Here is a 14,382-nt window from a genome sequence, read left to right on the forward strand (position 1 = left end):
TGCAACCAGGGAAGGAGATTCAACCACTTCCCTGGGAAGCCTGTTTCAGGCTTTGATAACCTTTTTGGTTTTTCCTAATGCCTAACCTAAACCTTCCCTGGAGTAGCTTGGTGATATTTGCTCTAAAGCCTCCTTTCAAGTAGTTGTAGAGAGCGATCAGGTCTCCCTTCAGCCTCCTCATTAGATATGTGTGCTCTCTAATGATTAAAACATTTTAGGGAGGTTCATGGAGGATCCCTAATTATCATGGTCATTTTTACCTTAGGGGTGTGTATTTTAAGCATTATAATTACTCTAGGTTACTTCAGGATGCACTCTTGGCTCCTCTGGTCCAGAAGTTACATGTTTTGTTATTGTCTTAAGTCATCAACTGCAAAAGAACACAAAACACATTGTTTTGTTTCACATCTTATTCAAGGTTAGGTACTTTCCATGATGCCTCACTCTTGTCCTGACCAAAACTTCTTGGTAAACTTCTAGCCTTGTTCTTTTGACATCAGTGGAAAAATGGTTATAGCTGCTCCCATCTTGTTATAGAGCAAACTTCTGCTTCACTGATGGCTCCTATGGGACTGGTTTCTGAGGTCAGAGTGGTACATCACAAGTGGTGTTGCTAGGAAAGCAGGAAGATAATGCTGGAGATCTGCTGAGTTCCTCCAAACTACTAGATGGTGAAGTGGTGAGGTGGTGTCCTGTTGTACCACTGTCACACTTCTGCCTTAACAGTTAATACCTCAGACTTCTTTCCCCCCAGTACTTCCCTATGTTAATGCTCTCTTTGCTTCATCTCTGTTGTTTTCTCGTGGCAATGCTGACATTTTCATTAGCTTAGACTGATTTAAGAGTGCTTCATGCAGACTTAACTATAGTTACTCTATTTTGTAAACAAAATTTCTTAGGCATGGTTTTTCAGGTATAAATTCACAACAACATGTTTTAAAAGCTCTTATTTTTATTCTGATCTTCCTGACTGTAAAGCCAAAAAGAGTCTGGATCTGTGTTTTGTCAACCTTGTAAATGACCTTCTAACTTGTGGAGAGAACTTCTGATCTCCTTCCTTGGGGGAAGCAGATTACCCATAACTGAATTCCAACTCCCTTTTTGCTTGATTTATTGGTCATACCAATAATTTGTTGTCCATTATGTTAAGCTTGTGATTCAGAATCTTGATGAAGTGTTGTTTCTATTCAGCATCAGCAGATGAAATAACTACTGTAGGCCTATCTCACTCCATTATGTTGATCTAAAACATGTCTAATTCCATCACCAGGCTTTTCTTTTTCACTAGAAGAAGAAAAGTAGTACCAAGATGAGCCCACCTGTTTCTTTTCCTGTTCAGCTGAGAACTGGTTTTAGCCTTGCCTTTAATAATAACGACAGTATGGATACCTGCACTCAAATTTGTATTGCTTTCAAAACCTGGTAGTCTCTCTTAATTTTCAGTTTTCCTCCAAAATGTTCTTCTCATAGTCTGGACATAATATATATATATTTTTTTTTTACCTTTTTCTAGCAAAGCAATGACAGCTGTTGGCTACCAATGATCTGTAGAAATAGATGCATTTTTAATTCATATAACTTCTATTAATATTTCAAATTAGCCTTCGTGTTTAATATTCAATGAAGAATTTAAAGCCCTCATAGCCATGTGTTTATACTACCATTTAATTTTTAAAAAGAATGAAGCATTTGGGGTTTTGCTCGCTGAGGCTTCAAGTTTCAAGTGCTTTTCTGTAAAACCTTTTGCTCAGTATTCAGTATCTGGTTATCTGGAAGTAATCCAATGAGCACTCAAATGCCCTTCTGAAGCTGATGCAGGTTCTGAGTTTTTGGCTGTATTATCCTTTAACTTATACAACCCCATTAATTAACTTTGTTACAATTAGACCTTTACATGAAGTAAACTGCTTTGGATGATGACATAATGAATGTAAAGGTTAAATGGAACTGAGAGGAATTTTGTATTTTAAGCTTCTTTTTATACTTAAGATCAGTACAGATTATTATCTGAACATGAGACAAGAATCTAATACTAACAAATCAAATCATTTAAGAAGCTTGATTAATCTGATATGCAACAACTCTTTAATTTTGATCATTTTGTTACATTTGAGTTTATCTGTTTGTTATAGGTGTTTGGGTTCAGTTGAGGAAGAGAGGAAGGTCAGATGGGTTCTTGCCTTCCAGCCCTCCTCTCGATGGTGGTTTGTTTCCTGTGGCCACCATGGTGTCCCTAATTAAAAAAACAAAAACGAACAAACAAAAACCCCACAACAACAACAACATAAAAAAGACACATGGCAGTGGTTGTGTTGGGGCTACAAAACCCCTTGGGGCTACAAAGCCCTTGGGGCTACAGAACTCCTTGTGGGTACATACCCCCTTGGGGCTGCAAAGCCCTTGGGGTTACAAAATCTGCCGGGGCTAGAAAAACTCTTGGGTGTACAAAACCCTTTGAAGCTTGAGGAGGGCAGATGTAGACTGGATATTAGAAAGAAATTCTTTACAGTGAGGGTGGTGAGGCACTGGAACAGGTTGCCCAGGGAGATCCTGGATGCCCCCTTCCTGGAGGTCTTCAAGGCCAGGTTGGATGAAGCCTTGAGCAACCTGGGCTAGGGGAAGGTGTCTCTGCCCATGACAGGGGGATTGGAACTAGATTATCTTTAAGTTTCCTTCCAGCCCAAACCATTCTATGATTCTATGAATGTACCACCAGGAGAATTTTTTTGTAGTAGATTGGTAAATGGCATTTTCCTTACTTTTCAGGCTTTAACTACACAAAGCTTTAAGTGATAAAGCTAGGATAGTATTTCTGATAAAAAAGTAAATCACTGTTAGTTTTCCTCTAGCTCATAGTGGAAATGACAGGGGATACAAATTCAGATTTTTGTATTGAAGTTGTTCTATGATTTGTATTTTGATAATATCATTCTTGCTGCCACTGAATGCTGGAGGTTGATGCACACCTAATATTTTGTTACAGAAGCCTAACTTCAGAAATACAAAAGAAGATAAATACTAGAACTGAATCGCAGGTTTGTAACAATGCTACCTAATAGGCAAGAGTGCAGGGAAAAATAACCTGAAGAAATGTTGAAGAGAGCTCTTGGATTTGGCAGCCTTTTTGTTTGTGCTTCCTCCTTGTGATAAGTAATAGGTGTGCTCTTGTGGCCAAGACACATGCTGGGGTGTATTAGAAGGGTTGCGGTTAATAGGTCGAGAGAGGTTCTCCTCCCTCTCTACTGTGCCTTGGTGAGGCAGTGCAGAGCCACAAAGAATATTGAAGTTGTGGAACATCTTCCTTATGAGGAGAGACTGAGAGCTGGGGGTCTTTATCTTGGAGTGGAGGAGACTGAGAAGTGACCTCATTAATGTTTATAAATACGTAAAAGGTGAGTGCCAAGAGGATGGAGCCAGGCTCTGCTCAGTGATGCCCAATGACAGGACAAGGGGCAATGGGTGGAAGTTGAGGCATAGGAATTTCCATGGGAACATGAGGATGAATTTTTTTTTCCCTGTGAGGGTGACAGAACACTGGAACAGGCTACCCAGGGAGATTGTGGAGTCTTCCTCTCTGGAGATATTCAAAACCCACCTGGATGCATTCCTGTGTGATCTGGTATAGGTGATCCTGCTCTGTCAGTGGGGTTGGACTGAATGATCTTTCAAGGTCCCTCCCAGGCCCTAACATTCTGTGATTCTGTGAAAAATTCCAAGAGTTCTCCATTTAGGACATAGGGATTATTTTTCTTAAGGACTTTTCTATTTCTTTTGTTAGCCGTGTAAAACTAGGCATTTGAAGATGTTTCCAATGAATTGTGTTAAAATCTAGATTCAGAAATTGAAAGAAAAATGCCTTTGTGAGCATATGTCTGCATGTTTTTCAGTTTTGCATTATTTGTTTGGCTTCCTATAGGTATATGAAGGAATTGTGAAAAGACTTCTAATTTATTTTACACTTAGAAAGCTTGGCAGTGTCAGGTGTTGTCTTAAATTAACTCAGAGTGTGCCTTTACTTCCAAACCTACATCAATACATGAAAATTTAAAGAGTCACATAGTGTCCTGCTGGTTGCAGTTAATGAGTGGGATGAACAATGTTCAGTTCTTATTGAAGCAGATAGCTTTTTGCTGTGAAGAGGACCATCTCCAAGAAATTCCTCACTTGGGGAGATGGGGCAGTGGGAAGAAAACAGGAGGGCAGCGTGTCTTAGGCATGACAGCTGAAGGAAATTTTCTTTTTCCCTCTCTGTCTTAGTTACATTTACACCACATAGTTACATCTACACAACTTAGTTACATTTACACAACTTAGTTACATTTGCACCACTGTAGACAGTATCAGTTTTGCATGACCAGGAAAATGCAAATTGTCTGTTTCAGTGACAAACTCCTTCAGTCTTTCCCTGTTGTGTGTTACATTAAAGTGATGGAGATGTGTAGTTTGTCTAAACTCCTCTTATTCTAACAATGTGCTATCCACAAAGCTTACAACAGGAAGAAGTCGAACCATTTTGTCTCCAAGTGGCTGTCTTTCTTACCTTAACAATATAACTGAAAAATACATAACAAACAAAAAGCCCCACTGGTCTTAAAGGTATGGTAATTTGTTTCTCAGGTCTTGCAAATCAGTTTTTCTAGCATATCAAATTTTTTAGGTACCAGTGAACTGAGGACACTCAGTAGTACTCAAAATCAAAACCAGCATCATTTTACCTGAGGCTTTTTTCCAGTCTGGAATCCTCTTGTTCTTTGTTGTGGTGGGTTGAGATTACCCCTCAACTAATTGGAATTCACCCCCAGAGTAAATCCCCCCCAAAAAAACAAACTCAGAACTTGGAAGCAAAATGAAAGTTATATTTGCAAAAGGTAAGCTAAAATTTGGAAGTATAAAATGCAATGAATGTGTACAAAATACATATATTTACAATTCAGAAAAACAAATACGAGGATCCCCTTGTACAGAAGTATACCACCCTGGACAGCCCAGAGGGCTGCTTTGCAGCCTCCTTCAACCCCCCTTCCCAGGACCTTAAGAGACACAATATGAGCCAGCAGAAGGTCAGGAGAGAAGTAAGAGTGCTCCATGCAAAGCTTCAGAGAGAAGCAGCAAAAAGGAGACAGAATAGTTTGTGCAGCAAACTGTATCCTAGTCAGGAAATGAACGGAATGATACAGACCTGTCTATATTATTCTTCTGTATCCAATCCCCTACTGTATTTACTTTTTACTCAGAGATGTCCAGAAAGTTTCTATTCCTCTTTATAACTAAGACACTAGGCTAAAGTACCAGCCTCAAACCATAACATCTGCTCTGTTTAAGCATGAGACAGTTTTTTCAAGGCCCATGTATGTTTGTGTAAGTTACCTGTATGTACAGCAGTATCTTACATTCTGGCCCTGGTCAGAATTACTGTGGATACATCTATTCAGCTATTTAATTACAGCCTAGTTTCGTCTGGCTTTTTCCACTCAGATCAGGAAATGTACACTGTGTTCTGCCTCCAATCTAGTAGTATTTCAGTCATCTGCTCATTCCTACTAGCACAACAAGCTTATTTCCATAGGAGAGAGGCTTTCACTGCAGGGAAGAAAACTGGTCAGCAGAGTGTAGCTCATGGTTGCCACCCTTAAATCCAAATCTCATTTTAATAAAAGCAAATCAAACAGACCATTGTTAGTCTGACCTTTTTCATTATTAGAAAGTGATAACGTGGCCTCAAGTGAAAGAAAAAAAAATGTTATTTAAAGTAATAAACCAACTGGATAAAGATAGAATATAGAATCATAGAATCATCTGGGTTGGAGAAGACCCTTAAGATTATTGAGTCCAACTGTAAACTTAACAGTGCCAAGTCTGCCACTAGACCTTGTCCATAAACACCACATCTACATGCTTTTTATACCCCTTCAGGGGTGATGACTCAACCACTTCTCTGGGTAACCCTTTCAGTGAAGATTTTTTCCGAATATCCAATCTAAACCTCCTCTGGAGCAACTTGAGATGATTTCTTCTTATTCTATTGCTTGTTACCTGGGAGAAGAGACTGACCACCACCTTACTACAGCCTACTTTTAGGTAGTTATAGAGAGCACTAAGGTCTCCACTTAGTCTCCTTTCCTCCAGACTAAACAACTCCCTGTTCCCTCAGCTGCTCCTCATATGTCTTGTGCTCTAGACCTTTCACCAACATTCTTGCTTTTCTTTGGGCATGCTTCAGCTGCTCAGTGTCTTACTCGTAGTGAAGGGCCCCAAACTGAATACAATAGTCAAGGTGCAGCCTCACCAGTTTACCCTATTAAGGGTGGAGTAGGTGGCAGCATGTGTTGTTAAAACTGCCTGATAGTTTTGACTCCCTAAGGAATGCTGAAAAGTTTTAATACACTCAAAAGCAGCTTAATTTTATTTCTCAATCAGTGAAGTAGCTCTGATTGTCATTCTATTTGGCATGAAGTGCTCTATTTCCCTTAGAATCATAGAATCAGCCAGGTTGGAAGAGACCTCCAAGCTCATCCAGTCCAACCTATCACCCAGCCCTATCCAATCAACCAGACCATGGCACCAAGTGCCTCATCCACTCTGCTCTTGAACATCTCCAGGGATGGTGACTCCACCACCTCCCTGGGCAGCCCATTCCAATGGGCAATCTCTCTCTCTGTGAAGAACTTCCTCCTAACATCCAGCCTATACCTTGCCTGGCACAACTTGAGATTGTGTCCTGTTGTTCTGCTGTTGGTTGCCTGGGAGAAGAGACCAACCCCCACCTGCCTACAACCTCCCTTCAGGTAGTTGTAGACAGCAATGAGGTCTCCCCTGAGCCTCCTCTTCTCCAGGCTAAACACCCCCAGCTCCCTCAGCCTCTCCTCACAGGGCTGTGTTCCAGACCCCTCCCCAGCTTTGTTGCCCTTCTCTGGACACGTTCCAGTACCTCAACATCTCTCTTGAATTGAGGAACCCAGAAGCGGACACAGGACTCAAGGTGTGGCCTGACCAGTGCTGAGTACAGGGGAAGAATAACCTCCCTGCTCCTGCACATTTAAACTATAGCTTGAATGTCACTGTAGTTTAGAAGAACTAAGTCTATCTATCATCAGTGAAACTTAGGTTTATCATGGCTGGAATGTGTCTATACAGAAATGCAGTTTTGTTTGTTTGTTGTAGCAATTTGGGGTTTTACATGAGAGAATTCCAGCTTCCTTGCCACACTGTAATGACACAAGTTGCAAAATGGTTCTTCTGTTACTTTCTGAAATTAATACTATTTGACATAGTAGTTGCATAGATTCTCAAGTCCTGTAGAGCATGAACATCAAATTTGTAGTCATTTGCAAGTTACACTATGCTATCTAGAAGCAAAAAATTATGTAGAAGGTGCTTGACAATAAGCAAGTTCTTAATACACAATGCTGGGCACTTTCTCACAGGTGCATGACTTCCCTCACTTTTTTTAGCTTCTGTTTCCTGAACCCATTCCAACTTTGTCACAAAGTGATCAATCACATTGTTGCACTGTTTAGCATTTCTTCCTATCCCTGACACTTTTTATCTTGAGATGTAGGAGTAGGGAAGTGATTGTGCCCTTGGACTCAGCTCTGGTGAAGCCACACCTTGAGAATTGTGTCCAGTTTTGGGCACCTCAATGCAAGAGAGATGTGGAGGTGCTGGAGCCAGTGCAGAGGAGGGCAAGGAAGCTGGGGAAGGGTCTGGAGATTAAATCTTATGAAGAGTGACTCAAGAAGCTGGGGATGGTTAGTTTGGAAAAGAGGAGGCTGAGGGGAGACCTCATTGCTCTCTGCAACTACCTGAAAGGAGGTTGTGGAGAGGCTGTTGCTGGTCTCTTCTCCCACATCATTAGTGATAGAACAAGAGGGAATGGCCTCAAGCCATGACTGGGCAGGTTTAGGCTGGAGATTAGGAAAAAAATTTCAAGGAAAGAGTGGTCAGGAATGTGCTGCCCAGGGAGGTGGCAACCCTAGATGTGTTCAAAGGTGTTTTGGATGTGGTGCTTGGGGATACGGTTTAGGGGTAAACCCTTGTAGAGTAAGGTTCTTGGTTGGATTTAGTCATCCTGAGAGGCTCTTCCAACCTGAATGTTTCTGTGATTTTGTGAACCCTTGAAATCTTAATTTTCTGTGTAAAACTTGCAAAGGGTGATGTACACTGATGCATAGCAAAGCAGATCATGAGTGACTAGAGATTCAGGATACATGTGGTGTTAACAAGTCCTGTAGAAGTCATACAAAGTGCCAGTGAATTTAATACACATCATTACTCTCCCCCTGACAACATTTGCATGCCTACCATGTCCAGTTTGGAGATTTAATTGAAAAGATTATGACAGGATTCTGTGTATAGAACTCAAATCAGGGTTAACTGGAAGTGGGAAATGTAATACAGATCTAGATTCAGAGCTACAAAACAAACAATAAACAAAAGCTATTGTGAGCATGTCTCTTCCAACAGAAATAAGACATATTTTAACCAGAATAACAGTACCAGTATAGTGCTAATAGGATTATGAAACAGACTGTAGAAATCCAATCTTTTGGAGGCAGAGTGGTGGTCAGAAAAAGCCATCTAGTACAGTGCCTCCCACTCTTCAGTATTTAGATTTGTGTTCATTTAATCAAGAACTTTGTCATGCTTCATTATAGTACTTAGCTCCTGGTGAATGAGTAACAGGTTTGGATGTTGACAGGCTGGATGGATGTTTGTAATGCAGCTGAGAGAAGCTCTGACCCAGTAGTACATTCTAGTGTAGTCATTCTAGCACTAAATATAAGTGTGGGTCCTTTCAGTCCAAGGGTGTAGATGAACAGTAAAGGTGAGGAATGAGCAGTGAAGCTCCATGGCTGCTATAAGATAAAAGCAGTGCAAACTGTGCTGCAGGTGAAGTAATTAATGCAGCTGTATCTTCATTGGCTTTGCGTTCTTCCCCCCCACTCCCTGCTCTTCCTTGAGTATAAATTGCACTGACAAACCCAAAACTGGAGATCCAAGGCACCTATATGCTCCCTGGCTCACAGGTAGCAATTCAGTCTGATCCTGTGTCCTGCCTTGCAACTAGAATGTGAGAGATGATCATATACATAGGAGAACAATATGTGTAGCTCCACTGCTTGCACTGATTTTGATACTGCCAGTGTGATTTTTTTTTTTTTTTAAGAAAAAGCTGTCCCCCCTCTGCAGTTGCAAACTACAGTTGTGCAGAAATTATTGATCTACATCTTATTCTTAAAGGAGTGTAATTAAGACTTGAACTGCATTGATCCCTTTTATCTCTATCAATGCTTGGCAGATCGATAATTTTATATGATGTGACTCTCTCTCTCCTCCTCCTCCTCCTCCCTAACTGAATTGTTCTACATCTTATGGTAGAAAGAGATCCTGTTTATAGTATAAGCTGGGATTTCATACAGCAGTGGTAAATAAGCCTGAAGTTTTGTGGGTACAGTAGAGATTTGCTGAGTAGTGGGAGACACTTAACATCTATCCTAGCTTGTAAATGTGAGGGGTTTGAGGTTTGGTTTGGTTTGCTCTTTTCATAGAAATGGCTAAACACTCTCACCTCATGCTTTGCTTTCATGATTCTAAATCATATTTGTCAATTAAAATTTGCTGGGTCAATTAACATCAGCCTTAACTGCTTCACAGTCTCAGCTCTTACCCTTCTTTCTCATCTTTTCCACTGTAGGAAAGGCACATGCTGGATTAAGAGCTCTGAGTAGCTCTTTTGTCACTCTGCAAAATAGTTTATTTCCAGCTATCCTGTTGTAACATTTATCCTCTAATCATGGTGGTTGGGAAATGGGATAGAAACTGGGAATCAGGGAGTGTTTGTCCTTCTATCCTTCTGCTTCTCATTTAAGGTTTCTCATTAAGAATCTACTCTTCATTCAAAATTAACTTTTTTAATTAGGAAAGTTTAAACTCCTCATTTGGCATTGCTTAATCTGCATGATGCTTCCTAGTGGTAGTTTTCTGAAAATAGTATAAACCCATTATTTTTCATTGTACAGAGTTGCTAATTGCCATGTAATTATGTTAGATGTTTCTTCTGCATGCTTCAGCTAAAAAGTAACCCTGAGTTTGGGAACTGCTTCATTCAAAAAATGGAGAACATTAGGAGCACTCTTCTGCTCCAGAAGCTACTTAAATCTTTTTTACCTGCTTCTACTTACTACGTGATTTTTAAACAATTTTGCCTTAGGTCCCTCTCATCCCACTAGGAATAGGCAGGCACTAAAGCAAAACCAAGCCATGTCAAATGCCACACAAAATGGAAGTGTATCAGTAGATAATGCTAGTCCTGTCAGTTCAGTTTTGTGGTATAAGAAGTTTATATGACAGTGCTCATCACTAAAATAAAGAAAGGTTGAGTTTGGGCAGTGGAAGAGGAGGAAGGAGGCTCAGGCTATATCTGGCCTTGGTCATTATTACTGTGCACAGACCTGAGCTGCTTCCTTGGTAAATGCTTCATAATGTCACTTCCTAAAAATGTCTCTGTGTGATTTGAATGTTTACTGGTCCCTAGTTGATGTTTCCTGGTACATCAGTTTTGTAGATAAATCAACCTTTTACATTTAGAATCATAGAATCATAGAATCAGTCAGGGTTGGAAGGGACCACAAGGATCACCTAGTTCCACCCCCCCCTGCCATGGGCAGGGACACCTCACACTACATCAGGCTGGCCAGAGCCTCATCCAGCCTGGCCTTAAACACCTCCAGGGATGGGGCCTCAACCACCTCCCTGGACAACCCATTCCAGGCTCTCACCACTCTCATGGGGAAAAACTTCTTCCTCATGTCCAGCCTGAAAAATGCTTTGACTGCATAATACTTGTCACATTGTAAGAACATGTATGATGGAATTGTAGGTTTTGCCTGGCTATATGCTTGGACTTGAACAGACTAATGTAATTCCTTTCTTATTAATGTGTTAAACATAAAAATTGTAATGTGTAATAGTCTAAAAATTAGGCAGGAAAAATCCTGAGGAGTTTTTTAAAAGCCATCTTAGACACAACAGGATTGTTCAAGTCAGTTAGCCTCTATTCATGTAAGCAAAATGTAGGAGGAAGCAGTTGGGATGTCTGCTTTTTGAATTTCTGTATGTGTCCCCTGAAATGAAATAGAAAAGGGAAAGAAAAAAAAATGAAAGAAAAAGGAAAAGAAAAAAAGCAGCAGCACACTACTGAGAGACTGTTCAGTAACATTTCAGTCTTTAAGATATTACTATATTAGTCTGATCCCATCACAACTGCAACACTGCAATGTGTCTCTAGCATTTTGCTATGCCTGTGCCTATTTTGTTCCCCACTGACAAGACCTCAAAGTGTTTTATGTATTTTCCCCTGCTGTGTTGAATCTTTCAACGTTGTAAATTGTTCCCTTTTATGGGAAAGTAAAATGGCAATTTTGTCAGTTCTTGGCTCCATTATGATTTGAGGACTTTGTGTATTGATGAAATTGATCTGCTGCAGTAATCTTTTTCATACTTAAAGCAGATCATAACATTTGAAACATTGGAAAAGTGAGTTTTATTTACTTCAGGATAAAACTATGTCTTTATTTCCTTATCCTGCATTTGTTTCACTGTTAAAAGATCCTACAGAAAATCAGAGCATCTGTAAAATTGATAATTTTTACTATTCTTTTTTTCTACATTCTGTGATACTTGTGGTTTGGTTCCTAGCAAATAGGTTATTTATTTATTTTTCATAAAATTAAGGACTGATGATGGTAAAAATTATCCGTTCTGAACTTGGTATCAAAAATCATGGAATGGTTGAGGACAGAAGGGTCCACAGGCAACCACCTAGCTCAGTCACTGCTCAAAGCAAAGTCAGCTGAAGTCAGCTTGCTCAGGACCACATCCAGTTGAGTTTTGAAGTTGAAAGTTTTTTACTTCCTTGAGTTTTAACAGAGTTTTTTGTATCCCACTTTGTGCCCATTACCTTTTTTCCATTCACTGTGCATCACTGGGAAGGGTCTGGTTCCATCTTCTTTCTGCACTCCTGATCAGTATTTATACACACTGGTGAGATGCCTCCTGAGCTTTCTCTTCTCAACACTAAACAGTTCATGTTCATGTGTGCACCTTTAGAATGTACTGGAAAGTACCAGTTTCAGGGGAGCCATGATATTTTTTCATTTATTTGGTAATTTTCTGTTTGGCATTTTGCCTGTACATTGTGATTGATGTTTGCACAGCTGTTAGGAGCTGCTCACAAGGAGATTTGCAATAGGGAATCTAGCTCATAATGTTCGATACAAAAGACTTAATCTTTTCAAAATCTACAGTTTTTCAATCCAAACAGATGAAAAGAAAATGTGTTTAAAATATTTTAAAACCCATCCTGATAAATTCTAGATTATTTTTTTTCTTCTATGAAGTTTGCAAAAATAAAAACACATTAATGCCTGGTGTGGAATCTAGGGACACTGCTTATGTCTGCTAAATGCTTTGCAGTGAACAAGGAGATGATTTCTATACCAAAGATGTGCTATTAAAATAGGACAGTGGATTGAGGTAGCAAGAGGAATTTAACTTGCTAGTGTAGGCTGACTGTCTTAGTGTAAAGAGCAGACAGAAATACTTTTATTCTCCATAGAAGTAAAATAAAGACTCTCTCATTGAATTGGAGAGAAATACAGAATTATATTCAAAAATATTCAGGAAAATACAGAATACATGGATCCTTAACACCTAATATGTACAGAGGATACATGAAAACCCCCAAAAACATCCTTGCCCCAACCAGACTAAATCACATATCCTTTTGTCCCCCCCATTGCCTCCTTTGCCTAAAGGCTTAAACAGGCTTAAAAAATTAGTCAGACCTCTGAAGGCTACAAACAGGTCTACCTCTCCATTGTTACCAGATAAGGGACTCCCTCCAGAGAGCAGATGGGAGGGAGAAAAGAGACAGAGTTGGTCTTGCTGCCAACTTATAAAGAGATAGCAGAATTATGGGATTCAATAACAAAGCTGCAATTTTCTGCTCCATCTCTGGACCTTTCTCATCCTTCTGGAGGACTCAACTTCATGTTTTCTTAAAGACCTCAAACTACCACACTAGCACTAACAATACTGATCACGAAGGTAGTCCAGGGGTGCCCACATCAGCCCTTGCAAAAGTTTTTATTCTCACTGCAGGGAAGCAGTAAAGTCACAGAAACTTATGGGGAATAACTTTAAAAACTGAGAAATGGTTCCAAATGAAAATCAAAGATGTAGAACACTCAAAGTAAGCAGTATTTTGTGTTATGGTATCCATAATGGTCAGCTACCATTGAATCCCCCATAGAATTCCAGTTAGGAATTCAGGTAGCTGTCTTACTATAGTGTACTATAGTTTGAGAGAGAGAGAGGAGTCAAGAAACATTGTTTTGGGGAGGCAAATGCATCATGAATCCATCAAGTACTTTTTACACTTGGGTGCACAAGGGAAATTACATGAGTTTTTTAGTTGTGGTGGTTTGGTTTTTTTTTCTTCTAGTTTAGGCAGTCTTTGTTATGTTGCTGTAGCCCAGCATGGATTTTTTTCTGTTGGTGTGTCTGGTATTAATATGCCTGCTACCTTATTTACCCATGGGTAATTTCACAATGTGTTTAAGACACTTCTCACCAGGAAATGTCTCAAAAGGGTGTGGGAAGGCTCAGCTGAATAGTGTCTGAATATGCTTGCTGTGCATACAAGAGCTGCTTAAGAGAGTTTCAGGAAGAAGTGTTTCTGCTGGTTCTGGGACACTTAACACTCAATTTTTATTCCCTCCCCCCCCCCTTTGACAGCTGAATTATTTCTAGCCAAATGGTAGAGGCTCCCTTCTGGTCTATGTATCCTGATGCCTTTCTTATGGATGCTCAGAAGAGGAAGGGGAATTAAAACATAAATTGTTTCCTCATACTGAGCCGCAGAAACAAACCTAAAACTAAGTTCCTAGTTCTGCATGCTGATGTAAATGGGTAGTTGTACCTGATATATCCTTAAATTACAAGTCCAAGTGAAGGAAAAATACAGTGTAAGGATAATCCATAAGTTGTTTGGGTTTTTTGACTTACAAATGCCAATATTCATTTTTATAAGTGGAAGGAGAATTTGTATTCAAAGAACAGTTTCTAATGTTATTATGATTGTGAGAGAGAAATGATTAAGCAGAGCAACAAAGAGAATTAAACATTAGAGGCTGCTGGGTGTTCTGTTTCTGTAAACACTTCTGTATCCTGAATTAAATAGCATGGAGCTTTTCAAAGCCAAACTATTCTAACTTCTGGACCAGGTAGTGACAAAACTTAGTGATTTAGATGTCACATGTGATACAAAGTTCAGGTGAATTACATGCATAGTGATCTGCTTTAGGGTCTGATCCAAGACCT

The 14,382-nt window shown here is 39.8% G+C and overlaps 1 protein-coding gene across 6 annotated transcripts in view; it reads left to right on the plus strand.

Annotated features, from left to right (window-relative positions):
- Nucleotides 1–14,382, plus strand: part of PPFIA2 (PTPRF interacting protein alpha 2) — a 309,460-nt gene that overhangs the window by 27,712 nt on the left and 267,366 nt on the right. The gene's annotated exons all lie outside the window — the stretch shown is intronic.

Source organism: Indicator indicator, chromosome 3, assembly GCF_027791375.1.
Source record: "Indicator indicator isolate 239-I01 chromosome 3, UM_Iind_1.1, whole genome shotgun sequence".
In the NCBI taxonomy this organism is placed as follows: Eukaryota; Metazoa; Chordata; class Aves; order Piciformes; family Indicatoridae; genus Indicator; species Indicator indicator.